This window comes from Pieris rapae, chromosome 1 (genome assembly GCF_905147795.1).
Source record: "Pieris rapae chromosome 1, ilPieRapa1.1, whole genome shotgun sequence".
NCBI classification, from domain to species: Eukaryota; Metazoa; Arthropoda; class Insecta; order Lepidoptera; family Pieridae; genus Pieris; species Pieris rapae.
This window is the reverse complement of record NC_059509.1, coordinates 4,133,959-4,153,084: the sequence shown is the minus strand read 5'-3', so window position 1 is coordinate 4,153,084 and position 19,126 is coordinate 4,133,959.

The window sequence follows — 19,126 nt, the reverse complement described above, 5'->3', positions numbered from 1 at the left end:
TGCCGGCTTTTTAAGAACGCTCTTTTCTTGAAAGAGCCTAGTCGAATTGATTCAAAAACACCAGAATTACGACGGGAGAAGAAGACGGGAAGTTATATGGTATTTTGTATTGTGCCTAGATGTATTTAATAAAACTTAACTCTTAAGATAACAATATTGTATAGTATATGCAACAACTAGTTTTATACACAGGTCTGGTATGCGTGTAGTTCATGGTATCTTAGGTAAAATAATATACGGATGTACAAATAGATATTAATTACATAAAGGACAAAAACGGGTACTGGTATCGTATGCAAGATCGATTTATGGTTGCTAATTACGCAATTTCTGGCGATCTCTAATTGTGGCTTGGGCACAGTATATTCTCCATGACAGTACATTATTTCCCAAGGGAGCTGTAAAGATAGCAACCACTTTGTTACAAAAAGCAGCTACTAGATGCGACAGGGGCTTTTAATAACCAAAGGTTCTTCCTGTTGTATGTATCATATATTAAAGAATATTAAAAATTGACATGACAAAATAACTTTAACCAATGTGTCTATTAGAGAATATGAAAAATTTTTAGTATAAAAAGTATTTTATTAACAAATATGGCTACGATACACGATGGCTGCTATCAATTATTTGTTCGTGTACACTTACTACAAAAAAGATTAAAAAGTTATTTTCAAGATTAAAAATACGAATGTGAATCTCAGTGATGAAATTAAGGGATGTAATAAACAACGCTATTCCGCGAACGCGAACTACGATTCAAAATAACGACTAAATATGGCCAAATTTGTGAAGTTACAGCTGGCTATCGAACTCCAACTATGTCTTAATTCGAAAACAACATTAATAAAGTGAAATTCCAACGAAATACTTATTATTCGACAGTTATAAAGTAGCTGAATAAACATAAAAAATGTCTAATAGACAAGTCGACAGGCGGGCTTTTATATTCCGAAGAACGCTTGAGACCCGAATTCCGTTTAAAGTGCGCTCGCATTCTAAACAAAATTGCGTTCATATCGCTTCCTCAATTAATTTACTTCTGTGGAGTGTATGAGGCGCGATGGTATGCCAAGCTAAAATTATTCCGAGCCGCGGCCTATTGTTCTCTAATAATTTATTTGTCTTTGAGCCCACTCAGTCTCGGTTATAACGTATTTTTTGGTTCAGTAAATGTCGTTAATGTGTTTAACTTTCTCTTTTTGTATGAACTAAAAGGTTTTTGTTTTTGGAATTTTTTTAACATTGGGGCTTATGTGTACTCGTAATCATTTTGTCTTTGATAATGATGGGTACATCTCTGTTAATATAATCATAAAGCCATCAACTGCCAAAATTTTATACTCGAATCATTGTGGTTTAAGCTATGTATTGATGAATCAGCCAGGATAGTTATGTATTAATTACTTTCTGGATACAATTTTTCCTATTATTCCTAAAATTTATGCTAAACTTATGTCTTATAGAAAAACGTGTCTAGTCTGATAGGGAGTAACATTATACTAGCATAAATTATGTCATCAAGATTTCAATTACTAATTCATAATAAATTTATCTTATCTGACATAATTATAATTAACAGCAGTCCTTGAATAGTTAGCAAATCCCAACGCCGAAGTCGTAATTTCAGAACAGTTACACCATTGGATTTATTTATCTAAGCGAAAAAAAGCAAAAGATAATCTTTTTCAGTATTCTAATTCATTTTTCGTCTCTTTCTGTCAAATGGTCATCACGCACCAATGAATAGAGACACGTGAGAACTTACAGATTTGAAAGCGTGCAAAATTAGACCGAATTATTTTTTAATGAAGAAGGATCTAACTAGTAAGGCGGCATATTGATGTGCATCACGCACCGGCTATATCAAGTAGAAATTAATTAAAAATGTAAGGTCAAGAAACTTGAAAGATTGTTTTACCTGCGCCGGTATACAGTAAGTCCCAAAACCCATTCCGACTTCAAAGTTGAGTCAGCGTAGATAGAACTAACGTCAGGATCCCTACTTCTATTTAATTTATGTATTCTACTCCTTTTGCCTATTCACTACTGTATTTTGGCCATCAGTCCGCAAATCGTGCTAGTTGCAGCATGTGACCCAGCTACGCAAATTTCTGTTGTAAAATATTTATAATTAATAGTTATTATTAGTGCAATGTTCCTGGTTACAATAGTTCACACAAAACATGCAATTCATTTTACAATGCGCGTCCTAAATTACGAAAATGGTGCGAGTAAAATTAAAAAACTGTAATTTTTCCATTGTGATATTAAAAATGTAGTAGATTTTTACATTGTTGTTCACACATTTGTGTTGTCTTGACAGCGTATGAAATATTAAGAACATAAAACTATTACATATTCATGGCGTAAAACTATTTTAAAAATAATTTACCTAGGAAAATCTTAGATGTAGGTAATATTTTCCTGACGAATACTACACCACGTCATATATGATTGATTAGAGAGAGATTAATATGTATTATATTAATATTCAAAATTAATTTCAACATGTCATGGCAAATAACGATAATAAGTGATAAACATAGTTAACGATGCTGATTTAAATATCTTTATCCCTTCTGATTTTTTATGTTCTACATAGCATTTTGGTAGTAAATATTGTAATATGCATTTCAATAGACACAGTATATTACTCGAATTCACAAGTTTAACCACTCTCGATAGCGTAATTCTTAACTATCGTCAGTACCTAGCCTATGTCACTTGGTCTGTGCAAAACTCATATTTGTATGGACGGTTAAGGAAAATCGTTAGGCATATATACACAAAAATGTATACCAATTAAGAAATTTTGTCTGTCTTTTTCTGTCCAATGTAAACGATGATTTGTTGTAAATGATTAATATCAATATTACGTAATGTAAAAACTTGAAAAAGTTTAGTTAAGCCGTTCTTAATGAATAGAAAAAGATTAAAGGGTGAATGAAAAGGATCAAATGCTAAAGAGTAAATTTAATACTTGTATAAAATATTATAAACCAAAGTACATGTTAGTTCAATGCCTGTCACGCGTGGCATCATGGCGATTTATTAGTCGCTGTAGCGCTCTGTTTGTACAACAATACAAACAGCGCCAAATTTGATTTAATTATTACAACCCTCGTTCTGCCCAACTCATATTCTGTATGTTTTTAATTGATTATTTCGTATTATCTTTTAATTAGAAAAAACGCGATCAAGTAAGTTTTAATTTGGTACCGAATTTTTTTTCTATAAATTTTCCTGGATTCGGAAATTCAACTAGCCTATGACATTTTCTGCATTGGTATTAAGGGAATTATTTTTATTCATATTTTGTTCCCATGGAAATGCTTTAAAATCTACGTGTCTATAAATGTTATACACAGAATAATCTTTCTTTGATACTAAACTGTTTGATACTAAAGCTTATTACATAAGTTGATGGATTTTATGACGTAAGCACCATGTTTTTGTAGAGTAAAGACTGATTCAATGACTATTACTTAATTACAAAAACTAGCTGCAATGGTATAATTTTCTGATAATTTCACAATTAAGAATATTTTATAGATTGAATCTAATACTCTTCAAGGAAAAATTCAAACTTAAATGCCTTTACAACGCCTTTATGCCTACACAATCTTTAAAGAAAGAATTAAGGTAAAAAAATAAATCTAAAAAACAAGCGAAGCAAACGCCTACCCGCAAGAACCGAGATCTTTTATCTTGGACCGCGTAAATTCTCGGATCCTGCGGGATAGCAATAAATAGCTGAAATCCTGAACTTCGACCACTGACACAGACAGCCTGATACGACTTAGCCACGACTTTACCACTTTTCTTTATTTCTCAACAACTTGTTAAACTACGCATTGAACGAGATACGAAATAAGAGAAGTTTGAAATGAAATTAGTGATTCGGGTTGGGACTAGTGTATACATAACTTTTGTAGTCATTTCGGAATTAATCTTAAGGTCGATTATTGAGATTAATATAAAAACCGTTTGGACGAAGTTCTCAGAATTTTTGTATCTGTTTCTTGATCATTTATTTTGCCTTATAAGTAGGCGATCAGCCTTCTATGGCTGACATTTATTTATTTTATTTAAGTATACCTACAGCTAATCACTAAACTATATTCAAACAATTACATTACACAAAAGCCAAAACGGAATACACATTGAAACAGAAACATAAAGCACAGTTTGATATAGGACATGACATATTCCTTTTCACGATATATTCCTTCACCGTGTTAAATACACACATAGAAAGAAAAATCTATTGTTGTAAACTGTTTGACTTGAGGGTTGAGAAGCGCAGGCTTAAGCCACTAGTCCATATTTTTCATACTGAACAGTATATATAGGCCACTGATAATTAAAAAATTAATTGCCCGGCGCAAAAAAATAACTTAGTTCTGATTAATTATTCAAAATAATATATTTCTAAGACTCCATGGCTAATTTATTTCTGTCATGAAATATGAAATCATTGGAATTATGGCTTCAAAATTTTTATCCGACATTTTGAGATCATTGTAAATCACTGACAAGGCACCCTTATCAAAGTTTTGTTGAAGTTTCCCCTAACTGAAGGATTTTCATAGGATACGTTAATCCTTTGTTCTCTTCATTAATTATATGATTGACTTCGTTTAAACATCAATATTTATGATAAACCTGAATTGTCTTTATTTTATCTAATAGGTATGTTAATTAGGTGCAAATACAATGGAATTACAAACTACCATTTTAAATAAGTAAACAAAACTCCTTTACAAATCTAAAGATTTAAAAAAACTAATATTTTTAACTGGAAAACGCTACTAGTAATAAAAAAATAGTTTTAGTATAACTCAATTGTTCATCGACTATGAAAAAATAATAATATTAAGATGCGTATCGATCTGAATAATCTGTATCTATATCTATCTGGAATTAAAATGTTAAATTTAAAGGGAATGATTATATTTATATCAGCAACACCTTTTCATTAGATTCTGTCTATGGAATTATAAACTTGATTGGGTAACCTTTAACTCCTAATGACCGACTGTGAGTACAGCTGTAAAGCAGAATGACACAGTATCAATAGAGATATCGAAAAACTATGAAAAAGGCTAAGTTTCGAAGCGATAAGCGTTATGTATTACTCGTGTCACGTTTTATAACAGTTTTTATGATGGAACTGTCGCAGATATCTTATGTCCATATTTTATCGTAAAAGAAAAGAACATTTTATATTTATTTTACACCTTTGTCTCTTCGTATCATACTTTTATGGTTTGTTACCTATCACGCATACATATTTTTTATAAAAATACGTAAGAAATAAAAATATTTTTTTAAATATATATAAAATATTTTATAAAAGAATTTAATTGAGTAATTGTAACATAACTCAAGAAATAGCAAACGGAGTCTTCAGTTGGCAGAATATTTTTTCTTATATTCCTGTGAAAATAAGTTTTAAATACAAAAGTATATTCTTGCGTGTAACCAGGTTTACGCACATTAATCATTAACCTGGCCAAGTTACCGCGCACACAATTAATTCAATTTTGTAATTTTTTTTGGTTATTATTCTCTGTTTATAATCTGAATCTGAACTGCTCTCTTAAATCGATTTTCACATAAAAAATCAGATAAAAACCTAATTCAGACCTTAGTAATATTAACCTTAAATACGTGTTCCGCATAAGAAAAGCTACGTATTTTGTTCGGAATGACGTATAAAGGCCGGAGTTGGCGTTTTTCGATCACTCGTCCTCTCCCCACTTAACAATCCCTTTCACCAATTTTCGAGGATTCTGTACATGGTACTTATCTATATACTATTTGTTGGCGTAAGAAATTGGTTGACAGCGTCTTAATGTAATCATTATACATACATAGGATTGGAAAGAATTTGAGAAAATCTTAAAGTGTGTAGGTACATATATAAAATTCAAAGAAGAATTTAATAGATGAATATTTTATGTCAACGCTGATTGCAAACTGTAGTGTACCTTTAATCGCTTAATTATTTTATTAATAAAGAGTTATACGTAATAGTAAATAAGTCTGAATGCATCAAAAAAACGTACACATCAAATGCGTTGACTCACTTTTCTTACGTTTTAAGGTCTAACTTCCCTAATGAAGGATTAGTGAAGTTCCTACTTCCAGAAAATTCTAAATAAGTACCTTACATCTGATTAGATGTGCACTTAACCTTTTATTATGAGCCAGAAATCTACGCATTAAGTAACAATATAATATAACATGTTTTGTATGGTGTAAACTACTTCGATAATTTCCAACACCACATTTACTTAATTAAACGTAAGTAAATACACTGTTATCTCAAACAACATAAAGGCGTATATTGAAGACGAAGCAGGCTGATTATGTCGGCAGTAATAGCTGTAAGGATTTTTGGGAGAGCGTAATAACGCCCCGTTAAGGTAATAGAACGATGGAGGAAGCGAATTAAGAACGTTTTTTGTGATGAAAAAAGGTTTTATACACTATTGCATCTATTTAGACGGCAACAGTACAGTTTTTTGCGAAACAATTTACTATAATCAAAAAAAATATTATCATGCTTGCTAACGAAGGAAATAACAGACAGATAAGTTCTCAATGTCAAAGTAGATTCTCAATGTTTATCCTTATAATTAAGTTGTTTATGGGCAAATGAAACAAAATATTATTTAACTCAACACTTGCTTGAATGAAGCATACTATCGAAAATATTTAATTGTAAATCGATGATTTGCAAGAACCACATCGTTGATAATGCAAGTTCAGATTCGGCAGATACTTTGTACTTAATATAAAGCATTTTTTAAGTACGTATACATGACATAATATTCGTATGTCAATTTGAAGATAATAAATCCAATACCTCTTGAAATATAAATGAAATATCAATATTAATGTAGGTTTTTTTTAACTTTAATTTATTTTTTATATCAAGAGGGTGGCTAACGAAAACTGGCTCAAGAAAAAACTTCTTTTCGCCAAATTTTTTTTAACAAGGAGTTAGGGGACATGGTGTGTGAAATATGAGTCATAACATTCAAGAAAAAAAAGAATGGTTCAAATTTCAGTCTATAATAACATAGTATATAAGGTTTCAGATATAATAAACTATCCCTAAAACTACCATTTCCTAATCTAAAGATTCTTTCGAAGATAGTTTGGCTTCTTTTGAGGGTGTTTTATAGAGTATACGCCTAACTGGATTCAATTTAGATTCACCAATAAGATAAGCTTTCCAGGCTGTATGGTGCGGAACTATATGTAACGTTGACGGTGCATAGGAAATTTATCTCACATTTTATATCCACACGACGAAACTAATTCACAATTTGTTTCAAAGTTAAATATTTACTCCGTCAGAACATAACATCTTTGTGAAATATAGAAAACGGCACTTCACTGTAAATCATAAAAATAAAAAATACTGTAAAATCTAATATTCAAATTAAAGTAATATAATGTTTTATTGTTTATGACTTTAATGAATGATAAGTAATTGAAGATGCTGAAATTTAGTCATAAAAATTAAAATTTACTTTTCGTTAAAGCGACATAGTTGCTTTTGTGTATTTTATAGTGTCTTTATAATTAAATTAAGTTATATACTTTTTTAACTATTACGCGCTGCAGCCCCACTTGACGTACCATCTTTTACAAATATGTCGTATTATTTTATTTAGAGTACCTACCTATACTTCAAAAAATGTTTCTTATTAAAACCGTAATGAGAAATATCTGATAAAATGAGCTATATTTTTAGTTGCAAACTACCATAAGAAACAAAGATGAAAAAAAATGATGAATGATTAGTTTCATACAATACAGAAATAATGATTCAGTGATCAGTCCAACACTAAACAACATTACAGCCCTCGGGTCATTTGTTACAGTCAGCGCGTCAGATGAAAGGATACTTCACGACTCACTAACCTCGGACCAACGTGTGATATCAATAACTGAATACACTTTGATTGACCCTGGTGTTGATAGCTTTCTTCCAATTAAATACCATTCCAGAGAAATCTAGATGTCCTGCTAAAATGTCCGCAAGCTTCATACGGTTTCGATTGTCTTTCTATACATTTTTGTTGCTTTCTTTTGCATAACATGTATTGAGTCGCGGGGAATTGATTCTAGGATAAAGTACAGATGACACTACAACATTATACATTAAACATATGAAGTATTTCCAAACCAATTCGACTTAGGGTCCTTCAAGAAAAGAGCGTACCAATTCTTAAAAGGCCGGCAACGCACTCGCGAGCCCTTTGGCATTGAGAGTGTCCATGAGCGGCGGTATCACTTAACATCAGGTGAGGCTGATGTTTGCCCCCTGTTCTAAAAAAAAAATTAAAAAATCACAGATCTGAACCCTATTTTTTGTTTCAATTGCATGTACGTGTATACGTATAGTAAATGTACAAAACCAAGTTATTATAAAAACGGAATTTATGTATACGTAATCTGTATCATAAGTTTTTCTGCGCAGATAATTAGTTCTGTGGTGTAATAAACTCGTTTTCCTTGTTCTATCTTTTAGATACGAGATATAAGTAGCGCTATCATGGTCCATTTTGCAATCACAATATCATATCCGCTCCTCTGATGCGGGGATGAAACTTAGATTCGATTTCAAAGTTAGGTGATGTAACAAAGGACTTTATTTGTTACAGACAAACTTTTCAAAGCATGAAAAGGGAAACGTTTATTAAAGAATTAAACTTCAGTCGGGTCGAATTGCAGCGATTGTGAGTTACGGTCGAGTTGTAATTGAACTATTATAAGTTTGCCCTGGTGATTTTCAACGCAGTTAGAGTCAATCTCATGTTTCATTACGTTGATATCAAATTATCCTACATTATGTATTATAGCTATAAAAAATAAAATAAAATAATAATGGTACTACAACCTTTTTAGGTCCGGCCTCAGATTTCTGTATCTGTTTTGTGACCATTTGTAAATCTAATAGGTGATCAGCCTCCTGAACCTGACACATGTCGTCATTTTCTATTTTATTTTATTATTTATATTATTTTATTAGGTAAGCCGTGTTTGTACGCGACATTCCTTCACCGTTAGAGCGAATGTAAAATGCAAATAGAGAGAAAGTCAATTGATGCAGAGTCGCTCGCTGAAGGAGTGCCTTCAGCTTAAGCCTAAGCCAACACTGCTATTTTTATTAGGAATTAAATTATTTTATATGCTTCTATGTTCTACATTAATAAATTTACGGGGACGGGACAAAAAGACCGAAAAATTAAGTGTAGTGTATTATTTTGGCTTTGAAACGAATCTTGGCTAAACCTATTAAAGTTTACGTTCGTTAATATTATCGATTACACAAGTAATCGATAATATTAACGAACGACTCTAAACTGAAAGGGTAAGATTCAAAGTCGAGAATTTATTGCGTTTACAAAGTCGTCCATAAAACAAAATTAATACGATTATCAAATATATTTTATGATGTCAACTATGTAGTATGGTAATTATTTCAACAAATGCTTCTTTACGAGCAGATATAAAATACTGGAAATTCTCGGTATCAAAATCTTTCTTTTCTATTAGGCAAATAGACTATCAGCCTTCTCTGTCTGCTATACGGCGATGACGTTCGCAGTTTTTGACGCGCACTACTTCTATATTGAACCAGCTGCCCACTGAAGTACTTCCGAATCAACTGAACAAGAAACATGAAAACTCTTAAAAGTCTGGCAACGCACTTTCGTTTCGTCAATGTGAATGTCTATATGGTGAGCCTCCTTGCCGTTTACCCCCGGTAAATTAAAAAAAGGTGTGAAACCGAAACTTTCATAAGAAATATATTAGCAAAGCGCCAACCTATTTTACGTAATTCCGCACTACCGCCAAACGTTGAAAATTTTTGGTACATTTTATAAAAGCTTCGTAACGGTTCAATTTAGCTTGATTGATGATCAAAAAGGAAAGTATAGTGACTGAGTAAATTGTATTTAACTTAATTAGGGGTGGTTTTGGGCCGGATGACTTTAATAATTTAGTTTTAAGTTACGGATAGCATTAGATTAACATACGATCAAGTTTTGTCGTATTATGGAGAATCACGTTGTTTAGGTAATAAGTAATAGAAAATATATGGTATATTTATTTTTACAAAATGCATATTTAGTAATATGCATGTAAAATCAGAACTGAATATTCTTGTAAATATCGAGTTTAAAATCCTCTTTTACGTGAAGCCTTTTGAATACTTTTCTTATTGAATATAATGACTAAATAATTGAATAAAATACACTCTGATTCTCTTAAAGAAAACACAAAAATCTTCGAAACCCCAAATCACAAAGCACGATTCTGTTGATAATAAGAAACATATCTTACACAATATTGTGAGGGGACTTCTTGGGATCAAGATAAAATCATTTTCTTTATTAAGACTGAAGATAGGTGCGTTCGCGACGCCATAACGTGACATCCCATAGGAAATAACAAGAATAAGGCTATACTTCCCTAAGGAATACTCAGGATTCGTAGGACTTGCCAGCTTACATCCAGTTTTATTGTTTTCATATTATGTTTCGGAGTAATCCCTTGATATTTAAAACATTTAGTTGTAGAATTTTCTTGTTTTCAAATGACCCTTTTCTATTAAGTTTGATATTAAGTCAATTAAGTCTTAATAACAACGAAGCTACAAATATAGATTGAGACCGGAGTGCGTCTAGACTAAAGTTTATATTTAATTTCATGATATTTAATTACATAAAGTAAAAATCTCAAGACTCAACCCCAGCAAAATCTCGCCTAACCTCGAAAATATTATCTATATTAGATATTGGTTCTTTTAAACAATAAATATGTTCTCTTTAATAAGATAAAAGTACAAAGTTTATTATAAATAAAATGTATATTATAGAATCATATTCGCTTTTTTAAGATAATAGGACTTATGATAGATCGTCAAAGGTTAGTGCTCCTACACAACAGACTAGCATTAAACCTTTTTATTCATGCCCTCATAAAACTCAAAGTAAATAAACTTATGTTGATAAATGAAATTTCTTCTATTAGCTTCTGTGCTGTAAAATAACTTTATTATCCAGATTGTTCATATAGTCGGTACATAGCATAGATAATAATACCAGCTTTGGTCAGTGTTCAAATCAAATCAAAATTCGTTTATTCAATTTAGATGCGTTTTAGGGCATGCTTATGAATGTCAAAAGTGTTTACGAAATTCGCGAAAGAGCAAACCTACGCCATCTGTTCGCAAAACTACCAGGAGGCCTTGTTCTGAGAAGAACGGGCAAGAAACTCAGCAAGTTTTACCCTCCCTCTACATTACAATTATTCAAAGGAAAATGTCATAAACCACAACGTTACTAAAGTTACATAGGTAAAAAGTAAAATAAAACTCTGTTCTGTGATTTACCACATTCACCATTACAAACATATTCACAACACTTCCAAGATAATAAAATAAATTATACATAACAATATAATTAGCACTATTGCCAAGCGTTTTTATACCTTTAAACTTTAAGGTTTTTTTAATATGTGTTTTGAATCTATTGAAAGGTAATTCCAATATTTCACTAGGAATCATTTTTAATTTACCGTCATTCTCAAATGAAGGGCACAGAACGGAAGAGAAGAACTGGCAATAAACTCTCCGCCACTCATTTTAATCGCCAAGTTTTTTCTATTTGAACGCATCAGGCGATCACAAATTTTAAATGTGACTAATACTAGAATGAAGGCTCAATATGTATTTACCAACAGAACACTTAAATAAAGCTTAACAAATCTAATCGTTAAAAACTATTCCTGTACGATGCCCGTTTTATACTAAAGTATGGAAAACTGGGCTATTTCGTGGATATCGTATAACACTTATTTGTTCCAACACTTCACACACATTCAAAACACGATCTCAGCCAGCAGTCACTAGGATATTATCTCATTTCAAATTCTCCGCTGAAGAATCGTAAAAAGCGGATTATAATCTGCGAGCTCATGCGGATAGAATTCATAGAAAGTGTTGGCAATATGGGCTTCTTTATTTACTCTTAAGCTGCATATAATGAAAACGCACTGTCGTGTCGCGTCACACGTGGCAGGACTCAAGACTCGGCTAAAGAAAATAGGGATTGAATCGTTTTGATAGTTTATTCAGTTTTTTATTCAATACCAAATTACAAAAAATAATACCCAAAACTAAACTCCATTTGGATTAAATTTAAATTTAAAATTATATAAGATTACAAATCTTCGTCAGAAAATGATTGATGTTTAACCAAATAATAGATGTCGCCGATAGAAAAGAAGATATGAATATGAACTCAATTCTTGGTGTCATCCAAGTTACCAAATGACTTAAAATAATAGAAGTATTAAGACCGTAGAGGCACAAGAAACTGATAGTTTATGCGATTAATAGTTCACCATACATGCATTATAATAACGTTAAATGCATAATTTCTCCTAGACATGCAAATGTGTTATTTAACTAGGGAACTTGATTAGTAATTTCATGATAAACACAAACACGGCATGGACGTTAATTGTTTTAAGTAATGAAATGTGTAAACTGCATACGCTCGTTACTAAGTTATCAAGTTAAACAAACATAGCTTGGCTAATAAGGGGACCTCGAGTGCAACAATAAAAAAAGTTCTATTTTTTATAATAATTAGTCGATGATATATTGACATTCTTTAACAAGCGGGAATAAAGTTTATTTAATATGGAATACATGTCCTATTTTAACTTATCGTTACAAATAATGTGTGTAAGAACAAAACACGATTGTTTATAATACTTAACATATTCATTGTAACTTTGTTCTAATTTTATTAATTTTGCCATGATCGCGTTTGCAGATGGAAAATGAATCGTTTTAAGTATAATCGTTTAAAATAAAAATTCCTATTGTTTTTAGAAATGTTATACATATAATTTGAAGCAAAATAATATGTACATTTTATTTAAAGTATCAATATTGGTCGATAACACTACAACGGGTAGCTTTGCTTATACGTATACAGTAACACAAGTCTTGTCACTTGTCACACGAGATGTTTTGGAGAAAGGTCTTAACTTGGAGAAGGCTTTAAGAATTTTGTAAAATACCCTCGTACAGGAAAAAATATTTCATGAATATGAGATTTAAAAGTAAGCGTAACCTGGGTTTGTAACATAATATGTTGGTTCATATTGGTAGTAGAAATGGCAGATTGACTTAACAATTCACAAGAAGTGTGTAAGCGCCATATATCAATCAATCAATATAATAAAATCTACTTCCATTAAATGATAATTAAACAAACAGACACATACACATTAGTGTCTCATGCCCTATGTGTTAACAATAAAAATAATAGTGATAACAGCACAACAGAAGAGCTGAGACCTAGAATTCATCAAGCCTATAATTCATATTGTGTGTCTAAATGCTTCACAGAATAAACACAACGAAGGGTGCAAATTCGAGAATGTGTATATGTAAAAAACAAATGCCGCCTTCGCAATATAGTAACGCAAGGATCACTCTTATTGTAACATTGTTGACAAATCCTTACTCTTCCCCAATTATATTAAAAAATCTCCCTAATGTAACTCTAAATAATAGGACAAAGATAAATAAAATGGAAACACTTTTATTAAAAGAATGAGTAACAAAATATGAAAACATAACATCTTACTTTATTATCGTTAAACATTATTAAGTAACGTTAATCGTTAAAAAAGTTTGCATTACAATTATAATAAAAGTAATAAGTTTGATATAATCCTCGTTGAGACTTTTTTTATACATGCGTAACACTGAAAATGTTTAGAATTGGCCAGTTAGAAACATTGCTAATTAAAACTTCAATTTAAAAAATTTAAAACTTTAATTTTTTTAATTTCAATTTTAGAACTCTATGGTAACCTAATGTAGTACCTTATCATTTGTTTTTTTGTGAATTGGCGCCAAATGTAATAAAAACTCTTAAAATGTAATAAATAAAAAACACACCTGAAAATGAACCGTTGAACAGAACGGGCAGGATGATGATTATTTTAAGTGAGCATGGACCCCCTAAATGCGTAGGATCTAAAGAGTGCGTTGCCAGCCTTTTTTGAAATGGTACGCTCTTTTCTTGAAGGATGCCAATTTGAATTGGTGTGTATATTATGAGTTTCGGAATTGGAATTTTAATTGGAATATATATTATCAATAAATTTTTGCGCAGACAGAAGTTAAGAGTCATTATTCTCATATCCCATAATAAGATGTACTTTATTGCGCAGTACTAGTCGTAAAAAATTATAATGAAATATTTTTAGATAAGTCAAACCCACTAAGTTCACAGTAAAATAGAGTATTTAGATGCTAATATAATCTCTAACAGTCTATATACCGATGTAATCTTTTCTCAATACACTTTATGGTACAATAAATCGTATTGCTATTACAACTACTTGGTATCTGCCTTATATCAGTCGCAATAAAAATGTTTTATGTTAGTGGCTAATAAATGACATCAGCAAATTCAGTAAGACAATATGAGAGGCGCTATGCATCCGTTTCCTTTATTTCCTCCCCTCACGAGGGCGCCAACCCGCTTTTGGCAGACGATCTTCCCTTGTTTTTGTTATCTACCATTGTTTATATTAAATGTAATTCTAATTGGATTGGGTCATTGTGCACGCAATCAGTGTCAAGGAAAATTTTGTTGATTAACGTCATAGATAAAGGTTCATTCTTTACTTTTTTATATAAATTACTTATGTTGATTTTTGAGATGTTTTATTATAGTGTTAGTGTCTAGGCGGTAGTGATGAAATAATGAACATACTCGTATGGTCGACTTGAACTTTAGGTATAGGAAAACCGGCATGTCAAAAATTTACGTTTCGAAATATCGATTAATTTATCGCCTCAAAATCTAAGTCAAAAATCATTCATTCATATAGGTTACACAATGTATACTTATGAACGTCAAAAAAGAAATATATATTATATGCTTCTAATTTTACATTAACTACCAGTTCTCAAATCAAGGGCTCAGGACGGAAGAGAAGAACTGGTAACGCCATATTTCACGTGACATCTTAAGTAATAAATAATAATAATATAAATTAAAAACAAAGATTTGTCTCAGATCGTCAAAGATTCTTTATCAGCAGGAGGCATCGTGGAATAGGAGCACGCACTGCATGGCAATAGAAGAAAATTAACAAAATAACGGAAGCAATCTTAGTCCAGTCCGCAGTGTTGAATAATAAAAATAGGGATTGATCGTAGAGGGGTAAAAATTAAGGTTTGTATGTCTTTTTGTATGCTGTGTCATAAAAAAATAAAAACAAAATATTTTTAGGGTAAAACCTAAACATTAAATAGGTTTATCTCTCTAATCTAAACCCTTAACATTTAGGGGGATGAAACATAAATGTTGTCCATTTCGCTGACCTAACCGGTATGCACACGAAAATTGGTCGAGCCATTTCGTGGGAATTTTAATTACATACCGTGATAGATGTAAGAATCGGTATTAACATAAAGGTGGCGACTGACTGACGCGAATATTCGATTCACCTGTGCTCCATCGCATCCACAGTTGAAGTCAAAATGGCGGACGTAGAGGTGGTAGCGACTGACTTGTAATGTAAGATTCAAAGGGATTCGCCAAATACCGACGGCCGAGAGGAGCGCGCTCGGGCGCTCGGTCGGCGCTCGTATCGAGCTGCTCGGCTCGATACGAGCTACTACTACTACTATTTACGGCTACTGAAATACCGTATATTCTACTTGTAACGTACTCACATTGAGTGAATATTCAATGTCAGTCGCCACCTTAGCAATTCACAAGCAAAATAAATTCATTTTTCGATAATCTAGTTCTGTCAAATTCAAATTTGACACCCCTTTCAAAAGATTGGTTTTCGCCATCTCAAGTTATTGTTTTAAGGGCGCGCTATTATTCAATGTCATATATCTTACAAATGCGAGCACTTCGAATGGGGTGACCGTAAGTGTTTTCCTATGATCATCAATCTTGTTTTCAAAGATACTAAAAAGATACAGTTTGCAACTTGTAAGTACAATTACTTATTTGATATTTTTCCATTCTCATTCTCAAGTAATTACGCAGTACTTGAGAATGTCAAAGAATTAAGTATAATGAAGCAAACGAAACAAAAGGAACTATTAAATTTACACCAAATTTCTTAATATGTATGGATAAGAGTAGGAAAAAGAAAGATAAATGGAGAATGGACGTGGTATAATGAATACTTAAAATCTTTCATACTGATTTTTTCTCAACTAATAAATTAAAGTTTGATTAATTCTATCAAATATAAGATAACGTTATTTTCTTACAATAATATGAGATGTATTTTATAAAGATATTCTATTTTACATAGATTTGTATGTAGTACATGTAGCCAACAATGTCATAATGTATATATGTGATATTTCTGTAAGAAAAATACGAATTGTACGAACTACATTGAACGAATCAGAAAACTCATCTCTCTCAAAGCAAACATAAGATGTAAAAATTCATTGCACACGTCGAAAAAAGTCTTAGTGAGGAAATATCACGGATTCCGTCCCTGATGTTTACTCGCTGTGGCTAAGCTGCATCTAATGAAATCCCCTGTCAGGATTTCCTTGCACCGCGTTGTACTGCGTCAGAAAAGTTTTGATACATGTAATAGATTTTTCATAACTAAAATTAGATTTATTATAATTAAATAAAGTTTAATAGGCTAGATAAGATTTTCAAAATCGTTTTATATAATTTATTATAGAGGCGGCCATAACGCTTCTCTACGCACTCACTTTTAACGCTTTTAAAGTCATGATTCATACAGATTACTTTCAATTGAATTTTTTATATTGCCAAACAGCCAAATATGAAAAAATTACAACAATGTTTGTCACGTAACCAAATATAATAAAAATAACGTAACGATACCGTTAATTTACGTAACTCTTACCTAGTTTTACATTTTAAAGAAGCTTTGTTAAAATTTAATTGCGTACACGAGGTCGTGAGATGGGTAAATTTAAAACCTATGTTAAGTTTTCAAACAAGTTAAAACTTAAAATTATATGTATAAAGTCATATTTTTTTTAAGTAAATAAATTATTTTAAGATATTTATAGAATTACCGTACAGAGCTTTACTTACAGTAAACCATCATTATGTTGACGCCAGACATTTGACGCTGAGTACCCGTTAAGTATCAAAACGTGTCATTCCTAAACTTATATTTTCTTAGCTTATTTTGGGGTGTTATTCTGATCACGAACGCCTGGATCTCGTTTATTAAAAACAAATCCCTAAATCATATTGACACTATTATACATTACGTATTAACGGTAGATGATATTGAATGTACAATAAATTTAACGTATAATAGAAATTAAAATAAAATAAATCAGTGGCGCTAAAGCCTCTTTTTAGGTCTTGGTCTCAGATTTCTAAATCTGTTTCATGATCATTTTTTAAATCTAATAGGCAAGTAGGTGATCAGCCGCCAGTGCCTGACACACGTCAACTTTTTGGGTCTGAGACATGTCGGTTTCCTCACGATGTTTTCCTTCACCTCTCGAGCAAATGTTAAATGCGCACATAGAAAGAAAGTTCATTGGTGCACAGCCGGGGATCGAACCTACGATCTCAGGTATGAGAGTCGTACGCTGAAGCCATTAATTAGGCCAACACTGCTCTGACATATTATACAAACTAATTTCTATAACGTAAATGCTCCAAACTATCGTAGAAATGTTTTATACTACATCAATAAAACAGTGGCGCTATATTTTAGTTCTGAGCCCCAGATTTCTGTATCTGTTTTGTGATTATTTAACACAAATGTAGGTTAGGTAGTTTTTCTAATAGGTAAGTAGGTTATTAGCCTTCTATGCCTGACATACTGTGTCGACTTTTAAGGTCTAAGCTTTGATACGAGTGAGTGGTAAATGTGATCAATAACAGAACAGCCTTCAGTGCACAGCCGGGGATCGAACCTAAGTATCTTACCTATCAAAATCAAGGATGAGAGTGGCACGCTGAAGCCACTAGATACATTAATAATTTAATTTTAATCTCTTGAACGCGGGTGTTATATATTTGATTATTTTTACAAGTCAATTAATAAAATATTCAAAGCTGGAAAAATCTTAGGAGCATACGAGTTGTATATTTTTAATATTTGGATATAGAAAGCGGGCGTAACATTATCAAAAACTGTATATTGTGTCAAAGGCTCCATAAATCAAGAATTCATTAGAAACGCTGAGCCAGAAATGAACAGTGCCACTGCACTGTAACGCTTCACCAATTTTCTTTTATGGGGGACTACGAACTGGGAATATTAATCGAGGTTTATCGATATATCTCTATTGAATATGATACAGGATCTTTGAACATCGAGTACGGAAAGGTTGCAGCTACACACGTAATAAATTCACTTCGGCTATGATTTGTTTTGGTAAATGCGGCTATGTCTATGGTATCTTGACCATTCAAGTAAAAAGTAATTACAGAATCTTATGTCCCCCATATAGCATAGAGTACAAAATAACAGCTTGATCCTCACTTCTTTTATCTCTGCAATCATTTGTTGCGAGGTTTTTTAGGGCGTTCACGTTTCCTTTTGCCTTAAAGATGTTAGTTATGGGCTTGCTTGGTAGTGTGACCTGGATCTAATTAAGTACTTTATTCATATATAAATATATTATAATCACATCACATATAAAAATTGCCAGTTTTGAACGTTATATAAAATATAAATATGATTTAAGTTGCCCTTTCCAAAAGGTAATTTTGTTTGAAGAAGAATCGGCAAGACGCATACGACCCTGGTACCCTATCGTATAGGTTAGGTTAGTAAACCTATACCAAGGCGTGTTTTAGTAATTACTGCTTATCCAACTTTTATCAGAAGTCTGGTGTGTATTCAGTCACATATAACTCAGTAGCGTTCAAGTTGAAGGCAATGCGCAAACAGAATTTCCTACTTGGATATCTGTTAGCTTATAATATAAACTCGTGTGCCCTATTCAAAGCATAAGCACAAATATTCCCGCTTACTCCAATAATATTTTGTATTATAAGAAAATTCGCAGAGC